Below are 6,000 nucleotides of genomic sequence, written 5' to 3'. Positions count from 1 at the left end.
GTAATCCTACACAGTTAGTGGTGTTCATCATCCAACAAGAGGGTGTAGATCAATGTTGAGAGTGTCCACTAGTGAAAGTATGATCCCTAGGCCTTGTTCCTAAATACTGAAATCGCTGCTTGTTTACTGTTCTATTGCATCTGTACTTTTTGCAATATTACCACCATCAACCACACGCCAGTCCTGGATAGCAAAGCACTTTTCTGGTGCCGTTGCTACTACTCATATTTATTCATACCACCTGTATTTCACTATCTCTTCGCCGAACTAGTGCACCTATTAGGTGTGTTGGGGACACAAGAGACTTCTTGCTTTGTGGTTGCAGGGTTGCATGAGAGGGATATCTTTGACCTCTTCCTCCCTGAGTTCGATAAACCTTGGGTGATCCACTTAAGGGAAACTTGCTGCTGTTCTACAAACCTCTGCTCTTGGAGGCCCAACACTGTCAACAAGAATAGAAGCTCCCGTAGACATCAGTGACTCCGGCTCCTGAGCCTTGATGCTGCTTGGATCCGTCGAAGTGCATAACCCATGTCTCTGGTTCCGGCTCCAGGCTTTTGTCCGGAGCTTCTGTCCAATCTGCGACGAAATCCGCCAAGACCTGGGACTTGATCGCAGTCCTGGCTTTGTAGTTGATGTCGAAGGCGGATAATTCAATGCCCCATTTTGCTGTGCGTCCTGTTGCGTCAGCGTTATTGAGAATTGTTGACGGCGGAGCTTTACTCACGACTGTTACAGGGTGCTCCTGGAAGTAATGCCTCAGCTTCCTGCTACCTAGGAGTACTCCTTAGGCTAGCTTTTGAAAGTGAGGGTATCTCTGCTTGGATTCCGTAAGCACTTCGCTAATGTAGTAGACTGGCCTTTGGACTCCATACTCGTGTCCTTCTTCCTGTCGCTCCACTATGATGACGAGGCTGACGACTGTGTTGGTAGCTGCCAAGTAAAGGAGCATAGGCTCTGACTCTCCTGGGGCTGGTAGAATAGGTGGGGAGGTGAGTAATTCCTTCAACCCTTGGAGTGTTGCATCTGCTGCCTCGTCCCAGACAAATTTGTCTGTCTTCTTCAATAGCTTGTACAGGGGTAGCGCCTTCTTGCCAAGACGGCTGACAAACCTGCTGATTGCTGCAACACAACCAGTTAGTCGCTGCACGTCTTTGAGACAAGTTGGCCTTTTGATGCACATGATTGCCTTGATTTTCTCCGGGTTCACCTCAATGCCCCTATTAGAGACAATGAAGCCAAGGAGTTTTACGGCTGGAACGCCAAAGACGCACTTCAGCGGATTTAACATCATCTTGTACTTTCGGAGATTCTCAAAGGTTTCTGTGAGATCGCTGATCAAGTCGGATCCTTTCCTGGTCATGACCGCGATGTCGTCGACGTAAGCATGTACATTCCGGCCAATTTGGTCCTTCAGGCACAGCTGCATCGTACGTTGGTAGGTGGCACCTGCGTTTTTCAAGCCAAAAGGCATGGTAACATAGCAGTAAGTGCCAAATGGGGTGATGAACGAGGTTGCCTTTTGGTCAGACTTCTTCATCCGGATCTGATGATACCCGAAATATGCGTCAAGAAAACACAGAAGTTCCGCCCCTACCGTCGAATCAATGACTTGGTCAATGCGCGGCAGGGGAAATGGATCCTTCGGACAGTGCTTGTTCAAGCCAGAGTAATCGATGCACATTCTTAGTATTTCAGAATTCTTTTTGGGTACAAGGACGGGGTTTGCGATCCAATTAGTATGGATAACTTCTATTACAAAACCTTCCTCTAGTAACTTAGCTAGTTCCATTCCTATGGCGCGGCGCTTCTTATCTCCAAAGCGCCGCATAGCTTGCTTTACCGGTTTAGCCCCCGGATTTATGTTGAGGTAGTGCTCGGCGAGTTCCCTAGGTATTCCGGACATGTCAGAAGGCTGCCATGCGAAGATGTCCATGTTAGCGCGGAGGAACTCGACGAGCGCGTCTTCCTATTTGGGGTCCATGTTGGCTCCGACCGAGACCTGCTTAGATGCATCTCCCTTCTTGAGGTCGATGTTTTTGGTCTCTATCGCGGCCTTGAACGAGTTTTTCTGTTCGGAGATTTGCCTCTTGGTGGTTTGCATCTCAGTCGGATCCACCGCGGCTCTGTAGCCTTCCAGCTCTTCCCCGGAAATCACAGATTCTGCGAAGGCGGCTTCGCCCAATTCGCACTCGTGAGCTTTCTTGTAGTCTCCGGATATGGTAATCATGCCATTGGGACCCGGAATCTTGAGTTTATTGTAGATGTAGCATGCTCTTGCGTGGAACTTATGCTAGGTGGGCCTGCCGAAGATGACGTGGTAGGAGCTCTTGAAGGGCACGACCTCAAACGTGATCATCTCTTCGCGGAAATTTTTAACATCGCCGAAGGCCACGGGAAGTCTGATGCTGCCAAGGGAGTTTGCCTTTTTACCCGGAACCACACCATGGAATTCAGTGGTGCTGTGTTTGAGCTGTTCCTTGGTAAGGTTCATCCGCTCCAGAGTCTCCAGATACATGATGTTCAAGATGGCCCCGCCATCCATGAGGCATTTGGAGAAGTCATAGCCGTCTATGCGGGGACTTACAACCAATGCGTAGCACTCTTTCGGAACGACAGTAGGGTGATCCTTCCCGTCGAACGTACACGGAGTTTCCGACCACCTGACATACTGCGGCACAGCCGGAACTATGGCGTTCAGGATCCGGAGAGCTAATTTGCTGTGACGGACCGTTGGGGTTCCGAGGAAGGTGTGGTACACGCCTACACTCTTTTTGCCGAAGGGGTTAGATTTAGCTGCGATTCCCTCCTTGGGATCCGGCGAAGCGTCATCCTCGTCCATTGCCTCAGAATTGTCCTCCTCCTTGTCCTTGTTTTTGCCCTTGCCTCCTTTGCCGCGCGGGCGGTGCTTCCGGGCTCGTTTGTAGCCTGCTTCCGGGTCAGATTTGAGATCATTGACCCACTTGCAGTTGCGATTGGTGTGAGTGGACTTCCCCGTAGCCGGATCCAGGTGGGCCAGGCAGGGCATGTCTCTGTACTCTTCATAGGTTTGGGGGGCGCGGGTTCCGGCGGCAGTGACTTCGTCGCGCTGCTGCCCCTGCCGGCCCCGCCTCCGCGACCGTGTCCTCGTCCACCTCCTTGACCTCCGCGTTGGAACGCCATGGCGACCATCTCTGATCCGCCACTCTTCTGGTCATCAGGGGGATTTTTCCGCTTGCTGCCGCTGCTGTTACCGTTGTCACGGTTCTTCTTCTGTTGGTGCAGGGGGATTGCTGTGGCCGCTAGATCTCCGCCTGCGTCGTCATCGGCGGCAGTATGATCGCTGGCAATGGAGATCATGTCATCCAGAGTCAGTTTATTTGCGTTGGCCAAGCACGTGAGCTTGTGCCGCAGCAATCCTCCTCGCTGCAGTCCACCTATAAAGGCGTGCATAGCAGTGGTGTGGTCGACGTTCTCACACTCGTTCCTGCATGCCAGCCATCGGGTAAGGAAGTTTCTTGACGTTTCGCCCTTCTTCTGGATACAGGCCTGGAGGTCGCTTGTTGTGGCAGGTCTTTTGTAGGTGCCCCTGAAGTGTTTTTCAAAGGCGTTCTTCAGGTCAAACCAGCAAAAGATGGAGTTCTTCTCGAGGTCGCTGAGCCAGATCCGGGCTGGACCTACAAGGTACAACTGGAGCATGCGGCAGGCGATATTAGGGGTTCCTCCGGCGAAGGTCACAACATTGTAGTAATCTTCGATCCAGGTATCCGGCCTTTCGGTGCCATCATAGTGCTTCAGGTTTCCGGGTAGCTTGAGGTTCATCCTTGGCTTTGGTTCCTCTCGAATCATCCTGCCAAAACATTTTGGGCCGATGTAATCAGATCTGTATTCGTTGAGACGTTCCCGTGCGTCACGCGGGCCATTGCGGGGAGATTTTGAGCGTGAGCAAGATCTTCGGCCACCGCCTCCGCCTCCACCGCTAGGTGGCGGGGAGGGAGACCTGCGAGGGGGCCGGTTTGACCTTTTGCTTCCGCCTTCTGATTCCCCGCGCCCCTCGCGGTGCTGACTCCGGCTTCGGTGGCTGCCTTCACCATGGTGTTGGCTGCCGCCGTCGTTCCGGCTTCGGCGAGGTTCCGGCTTGCGGTCTTCGTTCCGGCTCCTCCTTGGCTCGGGCTCATGATCGTTATTCCGGCTACGGCAGGGTTCCGGCATGCGCTCCCTGCTCCTATTCCTCTCAGGTACCACATTGTCGCGGATATTGATTCCACCTGGCCCATGGGGCCTGGTGTTTCCGGCTGGACTACGACGGCGGGGGAGCGGAGGACGCGGGTATCCTCTGGGTGGAGGTGACGGGTTCCGGTACTTGTTTTTACCAGAGTACATCGCATCCTTTCCCTTGTTTGGATCTGACGGAGGTGTCTTTGATGGTATAGGGATTGGATTTGGGTGCTCTCTGGTTCTCCTTCTGCGCTCCGAGGATCCAGTGCGCGATTCGTCATCGTGGTGGCGATTGTCGTAGGCGTCTTTCTGCGCGGTGGACACGCAGTGATCCGGATTAGATTCCAGCCTGCGCGAAGTGTCTGCCTTGCTTTGCTGCTTCATTGATGAGGCAACCAGCGTTCGGACGTAGTCGATATCAATCTCCTCGTCCTTCTTTTTCAAGATCGCCGCAGCCATTTTCATGTTATCCTTTGGGGTTGCGAGTGGCTGTTGTTCAGTGGGGGTCGTGAAGGTAATCTTGCGGGGAGGTATATCATCCCGCCTGATTTTATCGGCCTCCCGTTGAAGCTCGGTGACCTTGTCTTTCCAGTGTTGTTGGAGCTCCTTGACTTTTACCAGTTGTTCGTCAACCTCAAGCTCTCGCTGGTGGAAATTTTTCACGAAGTGCGCGGCTTCTTTCCTCTCATCCAGCATTGCCGCTGCGGTTCTGGCGAATTTCTGGGCTGTTGCCAGCATCTCCTGTCTTTTAGCTTCTAGAGCCTCCAGATCTGCGGCATCGTCAGGGGTTATGGGTTTGTTGAGAATATCCGAGTGTGCGATTGCCTCCATGCCTGCTTGCTCAACCAGCTCTTCTGGGGACAGCACTTCCTTGTGCGGACGCTCCCGCGAGAGCGGAGATCCTGCACGGGATGGCTATGGATCGGAATAGGTGTTGTCATCAGAATGTCGCTGATCCAGCGCCGCCAAAGTTGCAAGAACCTGTTTAGGCTGGGCGGATTCAACTTCAGACTGTTCACCATATCCGAGTTCCGAGACCTTACGATCGAACTCTTCAGTATTCATGGAGGGGGAATCCCCGGAAATTGGGCTCAGATTGCCCAAAATTGACTCTTCACCCGGAGCGTCGCTTTCTCCAACAACCTCCTGCTGATCCGGAGCGGCGTTGTTTTTCGGTACCACGACCTTCTCGGGACCAGCTCCGACTTCCTGAGGGGCGGTTCCGGCGGTATGGGCCAAGAAGTGTACGAAGTGACACCTTTGCTTCTCTAACACCTGGGAGACCCAGGCGGATCTGCATTGGTCTTCCACCTTTGTTTCCTGCTCAGGGGCGGATTGGGTGGGCTTTGATTTTTCCAGATCTAAGGTGGAATCTTCCCGGGGAAGTTCCTGCGTCTCAGATCGGATCTTCGCGACTGCGTTCTGCTCAGCGGCGGTCGCGTCTGCGTTACTTACGAGGGCGTTTCCGTCGGAATCAACGGTTTCACCGATGAAGATGTGTATGCCGCCGACTGGGACGATGGAGAGCTTGATGGGGTTTGTCTTGGCCGGAATCCAGCACTCATCCGGAGGGACGAACGGAAGGTTTCCGGCGTAAAGGACGCGCCCCACAGCGATGGTGTCGTCGTAGCTTCCCATGGCGGAACCCTACCGGTTCTGGCCTCCAGACGCCGCAGGCCCCACGGTGGGTGCCAACTGTCGTTGCCTAATCGACGGTACCTCGGAGGAGGGATCCTCACGAGGGGGAGAAGAAGTAGGGGCCATAGGGCGGAGAGCACTCGGGACGGTGGTACGCGATTTACC

The sequence above is a fragment of the Lolium perenne genome, chromosome 5, assembly GCF_019359855.2.
Source record: "Lolium perenne isolate Kyuss_39 chromosome 5, Kyuss_2.0, whole genome shotgun sequence".
NCBI lineage: Eukaryota > Viridiplantae > Streptophyta > Magnoliopsida > Poales > Poaceae > Lolium > Lolium perenne.
This window is presented reverse-complemented; position numbering follows the sequence as displayed.